Genomic DNA, 21,263 nt, shown 5'->3' with positions numbered 1-21,263 from the left:
ATAGGAGTATGGCATTGACCATGAGGAGACATTTGCTCCCGTGGCTAAGATCACTATAGTTCATGTTCTTTTAGCCCTCTCTGTAGCACACTCTTGGGCTATTTCTCAATTGGATGTGAAAAATGCTTTTCTACATAGGCATCTAAAAGAGACTGTATATATGAAACCCCCTCTAGGGTATTGTATTGATTATTCCCTCATTTGTTGGTTGAAGAAGTCTCTCTATAAGTTGAAGCAAGCTCCTCGATCATGAAGGAATGGGAGATCCATCATATGGATAGCCGAACCTTACAGGAAGGTTGGGCGAAGTTTCAAAAGTTTCTCTTTCCCATCCGGGAATCATATTCCCTAATTTAGAAAACTGCGTTTTCAAGGTTCGTTCTTGAATCAAAACCGGACCAGATCTGAAACCAAAAGGGAAGAGAGGAATATACCTAATACGAAGTAACAGTAACTCCCAACGTAGGTGTTCACGCCCAAAGAAAAGACTAGAACCCGCCTCCATTGAAGATGACACAGCGTATGGTGAAGCAGGATCAGTAGGATGGTTCTTCAGCAAGAACCTGAATTCTTCAGTAAGAATCGAACAAGGGCAGGTGGGCACGACTTTAGATTGTTTCTTCTAGCAAGAAACAATATCAAGAACCTTTCTTGATCAACTCCCCAGGTGGAAATTGAATTGGGTAGGGGCGGCAAGAACTGGGGAAGAATTCTGCAGATTGCTAAGAGTGTGTAAACTGAGGAATTCGCCCCCTATTTATAGCATTTTTTGGATCAGCCTCCTAATCCAATTTGGAGAGAGTTTTTTGATCCAAATCTGATGTTTGGATCTTGACTCTTAAATGGATAAGACTTATCTTATCCTTCAGCTAATCCTGATCAAGGTGTCATCAGCATATTGGAGATGAGAGGTAATTATCCTCTCATTTCCAAATTCCAATCTTAAAATCACCAACAGCCCCTTATTTACTCCTCTGTCCACCAACTTACTTAAAACCTCCAACACTAAGACAAAAAGCATAGGAGAAAGGGGATCCCCTTGTTCAATCCCCTTGAATTGTGAAAGAATTTTGTTGATACCCCATTCACCAAAATTGAGGACACCAATGAAATGCACACAAACATCCAGCTCTTCCATTTCTCCCCGTAGCCCATCCTCCTTAAAACTTCTTCCAAGGATCCCCATTCTACATGATCATATGCCTTTTCCAAATCAGTTTTGCAAATCACTGCACCTTCCCCACTTCTGATTCTTGTGTCCACACACTCACTAGCGATCAAGACCCCATCCAAAATTTGATGCCCTTGAACAAATGCCAGTTGAGTAGGACCCACCACCAAATGAAGCACCTCTTTCAGCCTTGCTAATTGCACCTTGGCAATAATTTTATATGAGCTCGAAATAAGGTTTATAGGCCTAAAATTCCTTACCTTGGCTGCACTAGCAACTTTCAGAATAAGGGAAATGAAGGTTGCCCCAACTTTTCAAGCTTCTTCTCCATCCATAACTCCCTAAACATCTCCAACAACTCCTTTTTTATGATGTTCCAGAACATATTATAAAATGCAATATTGAAGCAATTCGGCCCAAGCACCTTCTCCCCCTTCATTTTCTTAACCACATTCCACCCCTCTTCCTCATCATACTCTCTCTCTCCAACCTGACCTTCAACTCCCCATCCAATTGCAGAGAATCCTGCTCCCCCAAGTGACAAATTCTTCTAGGTAAAGCTTTATAAAGGTTCCCATAAAACTTTCAAATCTCTTTTGCTAATTCCTTTTGATAATCAATAACCCTACCCCCTTCTTCCAGCCCCAAAATTGTATTTCTTTTCTTCTTCTTCCTCTCACCAATAGCTTGAAAAAATGCAGTATTTTTATCCCCCTCTTTCAGCCACTGCACCCTAGCCTTTTGCCTCCAAGAGACCTCAAAATGAATCAGCCTCTCCACCTCCTCTCTCAGCTTTCCTCTTTCCACTTTACCTTCCCTAGATAAGTTATCTTCTTCTTCCAGCCTGTCTAAACACGCCATTCTCTCCAACACCTCCTTTTTTCTCATCTCCACATTCTCAAACTCCGATCTGCTCCAAACCCTCAAATCTTCTTTTGATTTTTGCAATTTTTTTCATCATAGTGAAGCCAGTGGAACCCTGAAATTGATAAGAAGACCATTTTTGCTCCACGAATTCTAAAAGTTAGGGTGTTCCATCCACATATTCTCAAATCTGAATGGTTTTGGGTCTCTTATTCTTATCAAATCCCTCAGAAAGACTGTCTTATGATTAGAGATTGAGAACACAAGTGTTTCTTGGACCAAATTCTAAAGCATCTACTCCTATTCCCCATTAACAAGAAATCTATCCAGCCTCCTTAGAATAGGGGAATCCTGCCCCTTTTGTCAACCAAGTAGGTTTGTACAAGAGAGAAGAAGACAGATTTCTGGGGTTAAAGAACTGAATAGTTCGGCCCAACCCCAAGAGCCTCAATATAAAGATTAGTAAAATAATAATATTTACAGAAAATCCCTTGAAGGGCTAAAGAGAATAACAAGAAACTACAAGATACAATACAGAAAAGACTACACTAATATGGTACATCAGTGAGACTCTTCACACTCCCACTCAAACTGATGCAAAGGCATGAGCATCAGTTTGCTTACAAGTAATAAGTGTCTGCAACTTGCATTTTGGAGGCAATATGAGGGAGAAAGATAGAGCCCACAAGAAGCAGGTCACAAATAAAGTGGCAGTCCACCTTAATATGCTTCGCCCTTTCATGAAAGACAGGATTAAAGGCAATCGTAATAACACTAGTATTGTCTGCATTACAAAGGTATGGGTGTAGGAGAGGTGTGGCCCAATTATTGAAATAATGATTGAAGCCAAACAACTTCACTACAAACAAATGAAATTGCCTTGTACTCTGCTTCTGTAGAGGACTTGGAAACAGTTTGTTGTTTCTTGCATTTCCATGAGATTAGAGAGTCACCCATGAAGACACACCACCCAGTAGTGGAACAGCGTGTGTTGGGGCATCCAGCCCAATCTGCATCAGCATAGGCATATCTGAGGAGCCAGTCATGTGGTCTGAAGCTCCAGAATCAATTACCCAAGGTGAAGGTAAAGAACTAGAAGCAAGACAAGCAATACCTGACTTCACAAGTGTAGCAGTGGTAGAACTAGAAGATGTGGACTGGCAAAGCTTTTCATACTCCTCACGTGAGATAGAAATTGTGTCTTTACCCTTATCAATATTGGAAGTAGGAGCATCTTTAGTCACACTAAGACTCCCAAAATCACCTTCCACCCTTGCTTGGTTAGCCCAAGAAGATGGAGGGCCATGGAGATCATAACAAAAGTTGACTGTGTGACCTTCTCATCCACAATGTCAGCACTCACAGGCTGAACCATGGCCACTACCATTACAACCACTACCACCCCTTGCACCATCAAACTCTCTACCACCTCCTCATGCACCTCTGGGCCCACGACCAAAACCTCTCACATTTCCTCTACCTCTTCCACGCATATGTCTACTAGGAAAACCTCATCTGGAAAGCTGATCTCTCTAAAGGTGGGGGATGATCACTATGTGGATTTGAGGCTTTCCTTATGCGGGAGAAAATCTCAGACAAGGATGGAAGATCACTGCTCCCTAAGATTTGGGCTCGCACTAGTTCAAATTCAGACCTCAAACCAGATAAAAATCTTGCTACATCTAGATGTTCTCAATGTTCTTGTTGAGTCTTCAAATCAGTGGATAGGGGTTGATAAACATTGAGCTCATTCCTTAGCTTTTTAGAGAAGCATAGTATTCTTTAACACTTTTATCCCCTTGTTGAAGAGAAAAATAGTCTTGGTACAACTGGTAAATTCTTGTGACATTGTCTTGTCCAGAGTACAATTGCTTGGCATGGTCCTAGATCTCCTTGGTTGTGCCTAGAAACATAAGGTTTACACTAATGTAATTCTCCATACTATTCCAGAGTGATGTCATAATTTGGGCATTCTCTTGTACCCATTCATTGTACCCTTTTGATTCACTTTTCAATGGACCCTCCTTGCACCATAGTTAATTGAGAAGTCGTGAAATCTGATTGCACAACAACCTAGTGCTACCATTTGATGAAGCCATGAGTGAGAAATCACTGATTTTTCACCTAGGCAAACTGTCAAACAGCTGGTATGCAACTACTGTAACACACCTTTTTTTTTAGGAAAAACACCAAGGATCATTAGACCTCTACTTTAAAAACACTTGGGAAAGATTGCTTACTTACCACAAGGTGCCACCACAACACAAACCACTACAAAATCACCATACATTGAGGAGCACCTACCTTACAACTTGAAACATCACAAAGCTGCTCTCTTCGAACTACTGAAAAGTGGGCTTTTAGAAAAACACCACCAACTCACACAACACTGCAAGTTGAGGCATTAAAGCCTCTTTTCCGAGTGGGTGGTCTGTCCTCTTAAGTCCTCTTCCTTTCCAACAAAGAAAGAGAATATTCTCTATTCCTAGGGCACAAAAAAGTTGAGACGTGAACAGTGCCGCGAACAGTACAGTCGACCTCAAGGCTCTGATACCATGTTCCAACTTTAATAAAGTAAGAAAAAAGTGAAGAAAATGATAGAAGAAAGAAAGAGAAGAAGATAGGAAGAGAAAGGGAAGGGAAAGAGAAGAAAAGGAGAAGAAAAGAGGGAAGACTAGAAAGGAGAAATCTGTTCACCTTTCCTTACTGTCGACCCAGGTTGTATTAACATTCTACTAAGGCTGAAATGACTACAATACCCTTAGGAAAATTACAGCAGATATAAGAGAGAAAGAACAACTTGAAAAAGACAATACTGCCCCTGTTAATTGCTTCTAACAATTCTGACACATAAAATAGCATTCTATATTTTTGCATATTTCACAATGTTTTCACCATGTGTATAATTTTTACAATATGTCCATACAACGTTTCTGACATTTCCAACATATTTCCCATATTTAGATGACCGATATTTCCACTGGCACCGGCATTTTGAACCTTGGGTCTATGTAGACAATTAAGAATATAAATTATTTGATTTTCTTTAGATATTTCTGAGAGATTTTAAACATCATTAATCTCCTCATATTTGGGACATATCTGCAGTAACAAAAGTCAGCAGAAACCACAAATTGTCCTCTGTTAATTGTCTGAAGTGTTTATTTCCAGGTTGCTTGTTTTTCCCTGTTTGAAGTGTTTATTTCCTAATTGTATTTTTGACATTGCCCCACAAATTGTCCTCTGTTAGAAACCCACCTTTACTTGATGCTTGCCTAGCATTTTCTAAATGAGGTATTTGCTTTTTGCTTTTTAGGTGAAAGAGAAGCTTGGCCGTCTAAAATAGACAATAACTTCATCTCATGGTTGGCTGAGTACGGGCCAAAATTTCATCTTGGAATTGGTTGTGATTCTTGTGGGGTAATTTCTTAATGTTAATCATCTTTTTCATATTGAGTGATGTAGGTCTTTGTTTCTAGAATATGATGCCAGGCCCTTTAATTAACCAATGTACTGATGTCAGACATAATGAGTCATGAATGCCAGTAAAGGATATGTATTGGAAATTACCAAATCCATATCCATGTTCTCAATGCTAAGTTATGTATTCACTTAATCTGACCTTTCGAAAAAAATCTGACTTGTCTAACATAAATTAGTAGCAGCTTATAAACAAAGAAAAATTGCAATTAGAGGTTGAATACATGAAATGCCTGTTGAGAAATGGGCTGATTTATATTTCTTTTTATTACTCTTTATTGCTATTTATTGTTGCTACCCACTTTGGGGCATATCAATCTTTTCATTTAATTTTGTAAATCATTCATATATTGTGAATAGAACGGGGTGCTCAATCCCATTCTCTCCACTCCATCATTCACTTCTCATAATAAATCACTCGTATATCATTCATATATGGTGAATAGAATGGGGTGCTCAATCCCCATGAAAGTTTTCTCTCCTAACTGATTTTTCTTCTCATCATTCTCTCCTTCTCTCCATCATTCACTTCTCATAATAAGTCACTCGTATATGTAAAAGAGGCTCTTTTTGAGGTCACTGCATGCAATGGCAGATTATGCATATTAATATTTTGTTGAGTTGTGACCCTTGTTCCTTGAAGTAGTGAGGTTGACAGAGATTTTATATTCTGTAATGAAAGGAACTTTAGATTTGCATACCAATAGAATTGAGAAACCAGAATAGGTGTCTGAGGATGTGGTTTCCTAGTTCAGTTGAAAACATTTCTTCAACCTAGTCAGATTCAATGTAATACTTTTGAACATGGTACAATTATCGCAACCGTTGATGCACATGTCTGTTTTATTTATTTACCTTCCTCTTAGTCAAGGATGTGCATGATCCATATGTTATAGCTTTATTCTCCAACTATTTTATAAGAATGATTTGAAATACATTAATATCTTAATTTATACCTGCAGGTTCTTCCTATAACTGGAGACATATAGATGCAAAGATTGTGTGGAGAAAATAGGTTTTGACTTGTGTGGAGACTGTTACAATACAAGTTCCAAGCGTCCAGGCCAATTCAACCAGCAGCACAAACCAGAACACAAGTTTGAACGCATTAGTTTAAAATACAAACTAGAAACTGAACAGTTAGATGATGGTTCTGTTGTTCCTGTTCTCTCCGTACATGCTTCAGAGGAAAGTGAGAATGCTTCAAATGTTCCCAATGATAATGCCCCAGAAGTTACAGATAATGCTACACGTGTTACTGTAGATGATTCTACAGAGGATCCAGAAGGCACAGGTTCCACCATCTGAAATTGTAAGTACGCCTAGAAACTCTAATGGGTACATTTGGCTGTATATAAAGGGATAGTTATGGGAAGAGTGGGCCCATCATCCTAGTCAGTGTTTTAAAAGCGTGAGGGGCCATTTGCACCCAAGGTGCATGGCACAAGGTGAGGCACGCGCCTTTTTGAAGCAAGGCGCAAAAATACAAAAAAAAGTGCCAAAAAATTGAAAAAAATGCAAAAATAATAAAAATATTAAACATAATATTAATAAAAAATATGAACTTAAAATTTAAAATAAAAGTTAAAGAAAACCTATTATCTAAAATTAAAATACATAAACATAACATGTAAAGCACATTCAAATGAAAATTTAAAAATAAAATTAAGCATAACTAACATTTTCAAGCATGTAAAATCCACAATCTCTTTTTTCCTCAATTGCATTACTTCAAATAGCTAATGCGATGTAAAACATCTTGCATTCCTAATTCTATGAGCTGCCTTTGTAGCAAGCACCTTGAGACAAGCCCAAACAAATCCATGTTAGGGTCTTAAATTCTTAATTCTTACACGAAATAAATGATTTTATAATGTTAATTGTCCTTTAAGAAGATATTTTAGTGGGATGAATGAATGAACAACATTAGCAAATAGGGGTTTTTGGAGCTTTGGTGAGCGAGTGAATTAAAAGGCAATTAACATTATAAAATCATTTATTTTTGTGTAAGGAATAAGAATTTATGACCCTAACATGGATTTGTTTGGGCTTGCCTCGAGGGGCTTGGTCAGGGATCTGAGGGCAGAGCCCCCATCCTAGTCGTTAGGTTTGGAAAACAACAAAAGGTTAAAAAATTAAAATGGTGCATGCTTGGGCTGAAGTGCTCAATTGCAAGGTGCACCAGGCGCATGCCTTTTGAAAGTGCTACACCTAGGACCTAGGCGAGGCACATACCTTAAAATGTGCCTTGCCTAAGTGCCTAGGCGTGCTCGAGGCATGCCTTTTAAATCATTGATCCTAGTCAAGTGGAAAATAGTTTGAGAATGAAAGCCCTTGGTTTTAGCAATGACTTTGAAAGAGGAGGAGCTAATAGGAATGAAGAACTAATAGGGAAGTATTTGGTGTCTATAAAATTCAAGAGTCAGAATGACAGGAGGGATTGGAATCTTACAAATGTTTATGGCCGTAATTTTTATAGAGAAATCTTTTTGGTGAAGGAGCAATTAGAGGATTGTGGGAGGGGCCTTGGTGTATAGGAGGTGACTTTAATGCCTTAAGATTCTTGAGTAAAATGAATAATCTTAACCAAGGCATAATCACTATCATGAGGAAGTTTGATAACTTGGTGAGCACCTTTGAATTGAGGGAACTACCCTGTTGTAGGCTACTTGATTGAGTTTTCAAGCTAATCCTATTTGCTCAAAATTGGATAGATTCTTATTCTCAGCACATTGGAAAGAGATGTGGGGGCATTTGGTGTATAGAGCCTTAACTAGGGTAAAGTTGGATCATGATCATTTATGCTCTAGGTCAAGAGAGACAAGGAGGAACCGAACTTTGCCTCCATGGTGAAAGACTGGTCAAAAGAAGTGGGAATAAATGTGAAGAGGAAGGGAGCGAGATTCATCAAGAAATTGAAGAGGTTAAAGGAAAGAATCAAGGAGTGGAACAAAAAGGCATTTAGAAAATTGAAGAGTGTAAAGAAGGAATTTGTAGACGAGGTTTAAAATAAAGAAAGAATTTGGAAGGAAGCATTGGAGATTAAGCTCAGTTTGGAAGAGATAAAGGAGATGGTGTTTAAAATGGAAGATCTAATGCTCCTGGGCCTGATGGATTCTCTATGGCATTCTACCAAGATTGGTGGGAGGTGATCAAAGATGATTTGATGTAAGTGTTTAATCAATTCTTTGAGAGAGGGAAGTTTAACCCAAGAGTAAATGCCACATTTATTGCTTTGGTTCCCAAGAAAAAGGAGACAAGACACCTTGGTGATTATAGACCTATAAGCCTAGTAAGAAGCTTATATAGGGTTGTGGCAAAGGTTCTATCGAGAAGGTTGAGGAAAATTTTGCCATCGTTGATATCTCAAAATCAAGGAGCATTTGTAAGTGGGAGACAGATTGTGGACCAAATATTGATAGAGAATGAGTGTGTGGAAGAAAAGAAAAAGAAAAAATGTAGATGATCAATATGCAAATTGGATCTAGAAAAGGCTTATAATATGGTGGATAAATATTTCCTCTTAGAGGTTTTAGAAACCTACAGTTTTGGTGAAAGATGGCGTAGATGGATTATTGGATGCATTAGTACTTGTCATTACTCAATTTTGATTGATGGGGTTTTCAAGAGATTTTTTTCCAGCCAACAAGTGGCTTAAGGCAAGAAGACCCATCTCTCCATTCTTATTTACCTTGGTGGCCAATGTCTTGAGTAGGATGATAATGAAAGCTGATTTTAATAGAGAGATTAGAGGCTGGAGTGTGGGGAGGCAGGAGATTGCAAATGATATAATCCTTTTATATGAAGGCAGAAATGATGACTACCTTAGAAATTTGAAGGAGTTAATTTCTCTATTTGAAAAGTGTCCAATTTGAGAATGAACCTAAAGATAAGTGGAGTTGTAGGGACCAATATGTATTGATGAGGACACAATACCTGAAATAGGACAGGGGATAGTTTTTGAGAACATCAGTACAATACAAGGTGGGATATGGACTATAGGATCAAAAAGTGTGGTAATAAATCCAGACTTCCCTCTGGTGGGCTCTTGAGATTACCCAGATCAAGAGCCCATCCATCCGCCTGCATAAATTGGATAGAAAGTGTAGGGAAGAGCCTTAATTGACTTGGTTAACCAATATGCTAGACAGATTGTTCAGTTAAAAACTCTAAATGATCCAGAGACATTCCAGGTGGCAACAAACACCTGAGGCTGAAAAGAAATTCTCTTCCCCCCACCCTTTTCTGATAAGTGAAAGATGTTTTTTTTGTCTTCCCACCCTTCTTAATTCATGGAACTTGTGATCAGCCATAAACAGAAAAAAATAAAAAAGAGAAAAATAAAGATAATAGTGTGGAATCTCTGTTCTGTGATTAGGATTTAGGAGAGAAGTTGAGAAGAACAGGGCTGTGGCAGTTAGAGTGTTCTCCAAATTGATTCCAATAATTGCCCTTGCCACCGAAATAAGTATGATCTATGAGCAATTACATCTATATCCCTACTTAAGTAATAAGACACATAGGCATTAAAAAAATAAAAGGACTAAAACATAAGCTTCTAAGAGAACTAATTATTGGAGAGTGAGGTTTTGAGCAAGGTCTAGCCCCAAATGACAGGATCAAGGTTCTAGAGTTTGAGCTATACCAAAGTTCAAGCTATTACCCATGTCTTATTTGGTTCTTGTATAGTCTTTGAGTTCCATTGTTGATGCTCTCAAGTTGAAGTTAGGTTTTTCTTGCTAACTGAGAATTGGGGAGGGTTATTTGACTTTGGTTGTTTGTGTTGAAGATTAATTAGTTTTATGATTTTTTTTGAGTAGATGTTTTATGTTAGTTGTTAGATAGGAGGTGGGGACCATAGTAGTTATGTTAGTCCAAATTTTATTATGTTTTTTGAGTGTTATATATGTTGTCTTATGTTTTGCCGCCCTATAAGGGCATAGTTGTCTTTGTACTGTTCTATTATTTTAGTATAAATAATAAGTGAAGGGGGCGGCTAGATGATTTGCTCTCTTTTCTTTCAACTTCTCTTCTTCTCTTCTTCTCCTTCTCTTTTCCTTCTCTCTTCAAGAAACTACTTTCTTTCATATTTTTTTGATTCAGCAGATTTCTACTTGGTATCAGAGCATCGGCTAGGGTTTCTTGAAGCATTCTCATGCAGCCCTAGATCAGCCGACTGCATGAAGTAGTAAAGGGCTGATCGATCTTTTATAGATTGCCCAGTTCTTGGAGTTTTTGGTGGGATCTAGACATCAGGAAGGTGATCTACTGTTCGACATCAAAATCAGGAAGAATTGGAGTATGGGGAAGAGTCCTAGAAAAGTTGGACTCTTTGTTTTTGATCTGATCTTGGGCGCCCAAGTATTGTTAGTTTTCTTTTGATTTTCTAAAGAGGGCAGTTTGGTTTCTGAAATTTTCTAGGCCTCCCGGAGTGATCGGTTCACTTTTCTCTCTGTTGGGAGGCGTGGGGAGAGAGATTTCCCTCTAGCTAGGGTTTTCTTCCTCTGGAAGGGTTGGTTTCTGTGTGTGTGGTATTAAATTATTTTTTTAAGGTCTCCAATCTATTTTTTTTTTACTTACTGTTGAACTGTTTGAAGTAAAATGGAGAGTTGGAATACCGAGATGAAATCTACCGGTACTGTGGGACTGGGTGTTGGAGGTAATAGTGATATTTTTGGGTCTGGGATCATTACTATAATAAAACTTGATGGTACAAATTATTTGGAGTGGGCACAATCAGCTAAGATGGCTATTGGTGCCCGTGGAAAATTAGGGTATCTCACTAGGGAGGAGAAGAAACCTGATACAGATTCTTCCCGATGGGTGCAAGAGAATTACATGGTAATGTCTTGGCTGTGTAATTCTATGTTACCTCATATTGTAAAAAATTTCCTATGGGCTAGTACTGCTAAGGAGATTTGGGATGGAGTGACTGAAACCTACTCTCAGAAGCAAAATGAAGTTAGATCCTATCAGTTAAGAAATCAGGTGATAAGTATGAAACAGGGAGAAAAACCTCTTGTTGTGTATTTCTCCATGCTGAAAACCTATGGCAGGAAATAGATCACTTAGAAACTGTGGTATGGGAAAGTGTAAATGATGCAGCAACTTATCACAAAATAATAGAGACAAATAGGGTTTTTGAGTTCTTGGCAGGGTTGAACCTTGAATTTGACATTGCTAGGTAGTAGATTCTTTCTAGGGAGGGTGTGACACTCTCTCATGCCTATGCTTTTGTCTTTGGAGAGGAGAGTAGGAGGAATGTAATGCTGAGACAGCCTGGGATTGACCAGTCGACTATGGGTAGTACAACAAAACCTAAGCCAAATGGAGGCAGGGGGAGTAGTGAGACTAGAAGGGAAGATAAGAAGGACTTGGTGTGTAATTATTGCAAGAAGCCTAAGCATACTAGGGACACTTATTGGAAGCTTCATCCAAATCTTATGCCTGCTCGGATAAAAAACAAGAAGGGAAATGCAAATGTAGCCACTACAGGAGAGTCTTCAACCCCTCTCTCCCAAACTGATTGGGAATCCATTGCAGCAGCAGCAGTGAGAACAGAATTGGAGAGGTTTGGACAGCTTATGAGTAAGAAAGATTCACCCAGCTCTAGCCTTCCAGATGGACAGCAGAATGCAGGAGCCAACTACACCACTTCCTTTGCACAGATAGGTAGTTCATATGCAACTACGAATCTTGCATCCACTTCAGTTCAGGAGGGACCTCCCTGGATTATAGACTTAGGAGCATCTGAGCATATGACTAATGCCCCTACCATTTTCAGTTCCTATCAGTTGTGCTCTGGTAGAGACAAAGTCTCTACAGCAGACGGTTCACATATGCCCATTGCTAGGAAGGGGATAGTTAGAGTGACCAATGATATAGCTCTGTCTTCTGTTTTACATGTCCCTAGACTTCATACCAACCTACTGTCTATTAGTTTTTTGACAAAAAATTTGAATTGTTCTGTGACCTTTCTTCCTGGTAATTGTGTTTTGTAGGATCTGGAGTCAAAGAAGATGATTGGGAGTGGTCATGAGGTGAATGGAGTCTACCTTCTGGATGAGATTTGGAGACATCAGGGCCATTAGGTTAGCAACAACAGCAGTAGTGGGTTAGAGTCATTAAATCAGATTATGCTTTGGCACAATCGCTTGGGACATCTTTCTTTTAGTTCTTTGAAATGGCTTTTCCCAAAATTGTTTGAGTCTGTTCAATTATCTACTTTGGAGTGTGAGAGTTGTCAGTTAGGAAAGCATTGTAGATAGTCTTTTAAACCAAGTGATAAAAGTACTTCTGCTTTTAATATTGTTCACACTGATGTATGGGGGCCATATCAAATCCCTTCCATGGGAGGATTCCGTTACTTTCTCTTGTTTGTGGATGATTATACACGATATTTCTGGATATATTTGATGAGATCACGTGATGAGGTTCTTAACTTAGTACGACAATTCCACCAGATGGTTCTCACACAATTTGGAGTGAGAACTAAGGTTTTTAGATCAGATAATGCTAGAGAGTACTTTGAGGACCTAACCACGTATCTCTTAGAACATGGTGTAGTTCATCAGAGCAGTTGTGCATATACACCGCAACAGAATGGAGTTGCTGAGAGGAAAAACAAACACATTGTGGAGGTGGCAAGGAGTCTTATGGTGTGTGCTTCAGTTCCTGTGCAATTCTGGGGAGATGCAGTTCTTACAGTCGTACACGTAATCGTGTTCCTTCACGGACTTTGGGGTTTAAGGTGACATTTAGCCTCTTTTTTCCAAATGGAGAGATATTTCATATACCTCTGAGGGTTTTTGGCTATGTTTCTTTTGTTCACATTCTTGGCCCTCATCGCAAGAAATTGGATCCTAAGGCCAAGAAATGTGTTTTTCTTGGGTATGCTCGAAACCAAAAGGGGTATTGCTGTTATGACCCAGTGTCGAGGAGCAGATTTGTCACTATGGATGTTACCTTTTTTTATTCCACATTCTTCTTCTCGAGTGGTTCTCCTCAGGGGGAGAGTTTTGGGGAAGAGAACTCACAATCTATTCGTCTTCCCGTTTCTGTGGTGCCTCCATCAGTTCAGCCAGCATCTACATCAGTTCAGCCCCCACCCGCACTATCAGTTCAGCCGGCATCGGTTCAGCCAGCACCTACACCTCCAGTTTCATTACCTGAGCCACTACGCAGCCTCACAGCAATATTAGTGCTGGTAGATGATGGTTGACTCCACACATCCTCGACCCACACCACTCTTTGTCAGTCCTTTTGAAACTCCAGATTCGGCAGATATAGTTCCGGGTATTCCTCTTGAGCCTGTTATGTTTTCTGATGATAATTTTTCTGTCCCTAACACTATTGTTGCAGCTGATCCCACTGACCTTGATCTTCCCATTGCACTTCGTAAGGGGAAGAGAAAGTGTATAGCCCACTGCATTTCACACCATCTTTCCTACAGTGCCTTATCACCCTCCTACCGTGCTTTTCTTTCTTTCCTGGATTCTGTGTCTATACTCAGGAATGTTACTGAGGCTCTCTCCAAACCTGAGTGGAAAACAACCATGCAAGATGAGATGGATGCTTTGGTCAAAAACCAAACTTGGGAAATAGTTGATCTCCCCCCCAGACAAGGAGACAGTCGGATGTTGATGGGTATTCATAGTGAAGTATAAGGCCGATGGCAAGATAGAGAGGTACAAGGCAAGGTTGGTAGCAAAAGGGTATACTCAGACCTATGGTGTTGATTATCTAGAAACCTTTGCACCAGTAGCTAAGATGAGTTCAGTTCGTATTCTTTTATCTCTAGCAGCCACTTATTCATGGCCCTTGTTCTAGCTTGATGTAAAAAATGTTTTCCTCAATGGTGACTTACAGGAGGAGGTATATATGGACATTCCAACAAGCTTTTATGAAAATGTTGGTAAAGGAAAGGTGTGCAGACTCAGAAAATCTCTGTGTGGATTGAAACAGTCACCTAGGGCTTGGTTTGACAGAATCAGAGGGGCACTCATCCGTTTTGGATACACACAGACACAGTCTGATCACACCCTCTTTGTGAAGATGAGAGATGCTTTGGTGTCAATTCTAATTGTGTATGTGGATGATATAGTTGTGACAGGAAATGATTTAGAGGAGATTGATGATCTCAATAAATCATTGCATCAAGAATTTGAGATCAAAGATCTTGGTGAGCTCAAATACTTTTTAGGGATTGAAGTTACAAGATCTAAGCATGGGATCTTCATTTCACAGTGAAAGTATGTACTTGACCTACTACGAGAGACTGGGAAGTTGGGGACCAAACCAGCAAGCACTCCTATTGATCCAAATCACAAAATTAATGGTGTGGATGGTGAATTGGTAAAGGATGTGGGGAGATATCAAAGAATGGTGGGCCGACTGCTGTATTTGTGTATGACACGACCAGATATTTTTTATGCTGTCAGTGTTGTGAGTCAGTACATGCATGCACCTCGGGTTCAGCACTGGGAAGCTATTGAGAGAATACTTGCATATTTGAAAAAGCACCCTGGCAGAGGCATTCTTTTCTCAAATCATGAGAATCTGAAGCTAGAATCCTATATAGATGCAGATTGGGCAGGATGCTTAAATGACAGAAGGTCTACATTAGGAATGTGTACCTTTGTAGGTGGAAACTTGATTTCCTGGAAGAATAAGAAGCAAGCGGTTGTGGCAAGGTCAAGTGCAGAGGCTGAGTATAGATCCATGGCTCATGGTGTCTCAGAACTTCTTTGGGTTAGATCTCTTTTGAGTGAGATTGGGGTGAAAGCAGAGGAACCTATGATGTTATACTGTGACAATCAAGCTGCAATCAATATTGGCCACAATCCAATTCAGAGTTGCAGCTGGATGATATTCTTACTAAAGGGGTGGCAAGGAACAAGCTTTGATCTACGCAATTTGGGAATGTGTGACATTTACTCCCAACTTGAGGGGGAGTGTTGAAGATTAATTAGTTTTATGATGTTTTTCTGAGTAGATGTTTTATGTTAGTTGTTAGATAGGAGGTGGGGACCACAGTAGTTATGTAAGTCCAAATTTTATTATGTTTTTAGAGTGTTATATATGTTGTCTTATGTTTTGCCGCCCTATAAGGGCATAGTTGTCTTTGTATTGTTCTATTATTTTAGTATAAATAATAAGTGAAAGGGGCGGCTAGATGATTTGCTCTCTTTTCTTTCAACTTCTCTTCTTCTCCTTCTCTCTTCTCTCTTCAAGAAACTACTTTCTTTCATATTTTTTTAATTCAGCAGGATTTCTATTGTTTGTTGCAGATAAAATGGAAGTATGGAACTACTGACAAACTGAACCTGCTTACAGAATAGGTACACAAAATGGTAGTCTGATAAAACAAGTGAAAAGAGATGTGCATAGATGTTATATATTTGAGAGAGAGAATGACAAGAAAACAACAAATATTAGACATTTGTTTTGGTCCACCTTATTAAGGGGATGTCTTCACCTAGTTTAGGTGTTCTCGTTATAATATTTGTTTTGCTCATTGGAAATTTTTTATGTTATGGACGCTTTTATTGGGAAGCAGTATCGCCGCCGATAGCAGCAGTAAAGGGTGTTCTCATCTTATCTAATTCAGTGTCTATCTTATTTGTTTTCAGTAGTATGGATTAGTAGGGAGTCTTATCTGTTATGTGTTCTTATCTAAATTCAGTAGTATAGATCACTAGGAGTCCTCCAAAAAGTAGGATTCTTATCTTCTTGTAATCTCCTATTTAAAGGAGCTAATGATATTCAATAAAGGCATCGAATTTCTCAGTCAAGACAGAGTAGAGGAGAGTTGGTGATCTCTTGGACAATCACCATTAAGGCGCCAAGATAGGTGCCTCAAGAAAAGGGAGGAACAAGGGGAAACAAAAGGTTTTCCCCGTTGACCGATCTGTGACGAGATCTTATTCGTGGGTCCTTAACAATTTGGTATTAGAGCAAGGTGTCATGGGTGGCCTTGAGCAGTTGATGACTAGGGTTCATGAACTGGAGCATAAGCTCGTGGAAAACAGCACGGAGGTGCGCGAGATCAAGGAAGACGTCTGAGAATTAAGGCGCATGATGGAGCTCTATTTTTCTAGCAAGGAGAGGAATCCAGAAGGGGCTGCAACCACAAACGGCCGCCGACCAAGCACGGTAGAATCGTTCGGCGAGCGGCAGGTCGTCGCCCAAGGAGCCATGATCGTTCCCAAATACAGCAGGCTAGAGTTCCCTTCCTATAACGGTGCTAGAGATCCGTTGGGATGGCTGTACAGATGTGAGCAGTTCTTCTGCAACCAACGGACAGAGGACAAAGACAAGGTAAGCTTGGCCACATTCCACATGATGGAGGAGGTGCAACTCTGGTTTTATAGATTAGAGTAGGAGGAACCCGGACTTAGTTGGACCCAATTCAAACTGCCTACTCAGATTTGAGCCCCCGTTAACAAGAAACCCATTAGGCGAATTAATCAACCTCAAACAGACGAGAATGGTGGCTGAATACCAGCGCCAGTTTCAGATCCTCCTTGCAAGAGCATCATCGGTACGACCAGACTAGCAGGTTGACATGTTCACCGTAGGGTTAGCCGAAACCTTGAGGGTGGATGTGGAGATGCAAAATCCCCCCAACCTAGTTACGGCTATGAACCTGGCTCGCGCTTTTGAGCGCAAGCTGCAACTCAGCTGTGGAACCTTCAGTATGGGGCGGCCTCTGACAATATGGGCTTCCCCGAAAACACTTGGTACGACCCCATCTTCTGCAGCCAGCTGAGAATAGAAGTCACATACGGGCAATGTTTCCAGATCGGCCAGTGTGGGAAGTAGCATGGCGGCACCCCCCATTAAGCGCTTGTCTAGGGCTGAGATGGCAGAACGCCGGGCGAGGGGACAATGTTTCAATTGTGACGATCTCTGTTTGGCGGGACACAGGTGCAAGAGACTCTTCTGCCTCCTGGTGGATGAGCAAGAGGAGGACGAGGATGTACCCTCTTCGTTAGAACCCGAGATTTCTCTCCACGCGACCACAAAAATAAAAACCTCTCAAACTATGCAGTTGCAAGCGCGGGTAGCGGGAAAACCAATACTAATCCTCGTTGATTCAGGAAGCACACAATTTTGTTAGCGAGCAAGCTGCCCTCCAGCTGAAGCTGCCAATGGAAGTCAAACCATGACTATAGGTAGCCATAGCAAATGGTGAAAGAGTACACAGCCCGGGCATCTGTAAGGACGTCCAAATACAGATCAATTCTGAATCTTTCTTTGCTGATTTGTTTGTGCTATCCTTGGATGGATTTGACATAGTTCTTGGGGTAAAGTGGTTGACCACCCTGGGCCTAATCCTATGGGATTTCAGTGCCCTATCGATGACATTCTGCTTAAACGGGAAGCAAGTCACTTGGCAAGGTAGCATGGTAAAGGCTAAAAACCCACAGGTACATGTGCTCCAAGGTGAGCTGACGCAGGCAGCGACCATGGAAAGACTCCTCGCCAATTTCTCAAACGTGTTCCAAGAACCCAAGGGACTTCCTCCTTCCCGAGCTTGCGATCACCGGATCCCTCTGGTGACGAGCTCCGGACCAGTCGTCGTCCAACCTTATCGCTACCCACATCTGTAGAAAGACGAGATTGAGAAGCAATGTGCTGAAATGATGAAGCAAGGGATCATCCGCCTTAGCCGTTCTCCTTTCTCCTCGCCAATCCTATTGGTGGCAAAGAGGGATGGCACTTGGAGATTTTGTGTTGACTATAGAGAACTCAATAACCGGACTGTCAATGATAAATTCCTTATTCCCATTGTGGACGAGTTGTTGGATGAATTTCATGGTGCTCAGTATTTCTCCAAACTAGACCTAAGGTTCAGGATACTTGCAGGTCCGAATGGCTTCCGAAGATGTTGAGAAGACTGACTTCAGAACTCATCATGGCCACTTTGAGTTTTTAGTTATGTCGTTCGGTCTCACAAACACCCCATCCACATTCCAGTCCTTGATGAATGAGGTATTTCAGTCACACCTTCGCAAATTTGTTTGTGTTCTTTGACGACATTTTAGTCTACATTAAAACTTGGATAGAACATGTGCATCATCTGAGGATTGTTTTTGAGCTCCTGCGCCAACACAAGCTCTTCCTTAAACGGTCCAATTGCTCCTTTGGGGAGCGCCAGGTTCTTTACTCGGGTCATGTCATTAACGGGCAAGGTGTAACGGTGGACAGTTCCAAAATTCAAGCAATCAAGGAATGGCCCAGGCCCAAATCCGCCGCCCTCCACGGTTTCCTCGGTTTGACAGGATATTACCGCAAATTTGTACAGAATTATGGCTTGCTGGCTGCCCCATTAACTAACCTACTGAAGAAGAATGCCTTTCATTGGGACGACGCAGCCGATGCGGCTTTTGCAAGTTTAAGGGATGCCCTCTCCACCACTCCAGTTCTGCAATTACTGAATTTTGATCTCAAGTTTATAGTTGACTGCGATGCATCCGGCATAGGGACTGGTGCCGTACTACAACAAGAGCACCCGATTGCCTTCTTTAGCCGTAAACTTGTTGATCATCATTTAAAATTGCCAGCCTATGAGCGCGAATTGATCGGGTTAGCTAGAGCAGTCCAACAATGGCGTCCGTACTTATGGGGAAGGTCATTCGTCGTCAAAACTGATCACTATAGCCTCAAGTACTTGTTGGAGCAGCGTCTTACCACTTCTCCCCAACAACATTGGATTAGCAAGTTGCTTGGGTTTGATTTTCGGGTCGATTACAAGGCGGGATCATTAAATCGCGTCGCGGATGCATTGTCTAGGTGTGACGAGGACACTATGCTTCTTTGTGGGATTTCGTGACCCCGAGTCACCTTATTAGACGACATCAAGAAGGCGGTGCCACAATCAACGGAGTGGACGACCCTTGTTCAGCAAATTCAGACCGGAACTGCCGACCCCAATTGGTCCCTTCAAGACGGGCTTGTGATGTATAAAGGTCGGGTGCATCTTCCACCCGATTCCCCTCTAATTTCCTCCATCATCTCCGGTATTCATAACTCCACCCATGAAGGCATTCAGAAGACACTGTATCGTGTCCAAGAAGATTTCCATTGGCAAGGTATGAAGGCTTCTATTAGGGACTTTATCCAAAACTGCTCTACTTGTCAACAACACAAATGGGAAAATCTGCATCCCGCTGGCCTTCTTCAGCCCCTTTCGATCCCAGCACAGATATGGGCTGATATCTCCATGGATTTCATAGAGGGACTACCCAAGGTTGGGGGAAAATCGGTTCTTTACGTGGTGGTGGACCGCTTCTCTAAGTATGCCCATTTCATTCCTCTGTCACATCCGTACAGTGCTACTTTTGTCGCCCACGTCTTTTTCACCCACATTTTCCGTTTACACGGGTTACCGGAATCGATTGTCTGCGACAGGGACCCGGTTTTTACTAGTACCTTCTGGAGGAAATTGTTTTGGTTACATGGTACCACTTTAGCTCTTTCTTCCACTTATCATCCTCAATCGGATGGTCAAACTGAGGTGGTGAACCGAACGGTCGAAATGTATCTCCGTTGTTTTGTTGGGGATCAACCGCGACGGTGGGTTGATTGGCTTCCTTGGGCCGAGTACTGCTATAACACTACCTATCATTCTTCCCTAGGAATGACACCTTTCCGGGTCGTCTATGGCCTTGAACCTCCTCGTTTGTTGTCCTATGAACCTGGTTCTACTCGTTTGGAGGAGATTGATTGTTCCCTACAAGAGCGAGATGCCCTTCTGGTTGAAGTTTCTCTTCGCTTACAGTAGGCACAACTACGCATGAAGCATGCCTATGACAAGCATCATCGGGAACTGTCATTTGAACCTGGGCAGTTTGTTTGGTTGAAGCTTCAGCCTTATCGACAATGCTCCTTGAGCCGCAGGGCTGCTCCTAAATTAGCTCCTAAGTTTTATGGACCTTTCAAGGTTTTATGGCAAATTGGTACGGTTGCATACCAGCTGGAACTGCCAGAGCACAGTAGGCTCCATGATGTCTTCCACATTTCCTTGAAGGATGGCAAACTCATTCCCCAACCTCGGACTATTGTTCGCTCCAGAATTAATCGAGGTGTTCTTGAAGTCCTAGTGGAATGGGCCAGCTTACCATTGACTGAGTTTCAAGACACATTTCCTGGATTCGAGCTTGAGGACAAGCTCTTAGTCTGGGAGGGGAATAATGTTATGGACGCTTTTATTGGGAAGCAGTATCGCCGCCGACAGCAGCAATAAAGGGTGTTCTCATCTTATCTAATTCAGTGTTCTCATCTTAGTATTCTCATCTTATCTAATTCAGTGTCTATCTTATCTGTTTTCAGTAGTATAGATCAGTAGGGAGTCTATGGATTAGTAGGGAGTCTTATCTGTTATTTGTTCTTGTCTAAATTCAGTAGTATAGATCAGTAGGAGTCCTCCAAAAAGTAGGATTCTTATCTTCTTATAATCTCCTATTTAAAGGAGCTAATGATATTCAATAAAGGTATCGAATTTCTCAGTCAAGACAGAGTAGAGGAGAGTTGGTGATCTCTTGGACAATCACCATTAAGGCGCCAAGATAGGTGCCTCAAGAAAAGGGAGGAACAAGGGGAAATAAGAGGTTTTCCCCGTTGACCGACCTGTGACGAGATCCTATTCGCGGGTCCTTAACATATTATGAGATGATAGTTTTTACTGCACTTTTTAGTTTGATATAAGTGCATTGATGATTGTTGGCGATGGAGTGAAAGAATG

The 21,263-nt window shown here is 41.1% G+C and overlaps 1 pseudogene across 1 annotated transcript in view; it reads left to right on the top strand.

The window, feature by feature from the left end:
• Positions 1-21,263, top strand: part of LOC148874768 (E3 ubiquitin-protein ligase PRT1-like) — a 59,327-nt pseudogene that overhangs the window by 36,757 nt on the left and 1,307 nt on the right. Inside the window, exons 6-7 of the transcript XR_016105866.1 lie at positions 5,352-5,455; positions 6,478-6,827. The product of XR_016105866.1 is annotated as an E3 ubiquitin-protein ligase PRT1-like (transcript). The remainder of the gene's footprint in view (positions 1-5,351; positions 5,456-6,477; positions 6,828-21,263) is intronic.

This window comes from Nelumbo lutea, chromosome 1 (assembly GCF_056320005.1).
Source record: "Nelumbo lutea isolate HS-2025 chromosome 1, American lotus-T2T, whole genome shotgun sequence".
NCBI classification, from domain to species: Eukaryota; Viridiplantae; Streptophyta; class Magnoliopsida; order Proteales; family Nelumbonaceae; genus Nelumbo; species Nelumbo lutea.
This window is presented reverse-complemented; position numbering and strand designations above follow the sequence as displayed.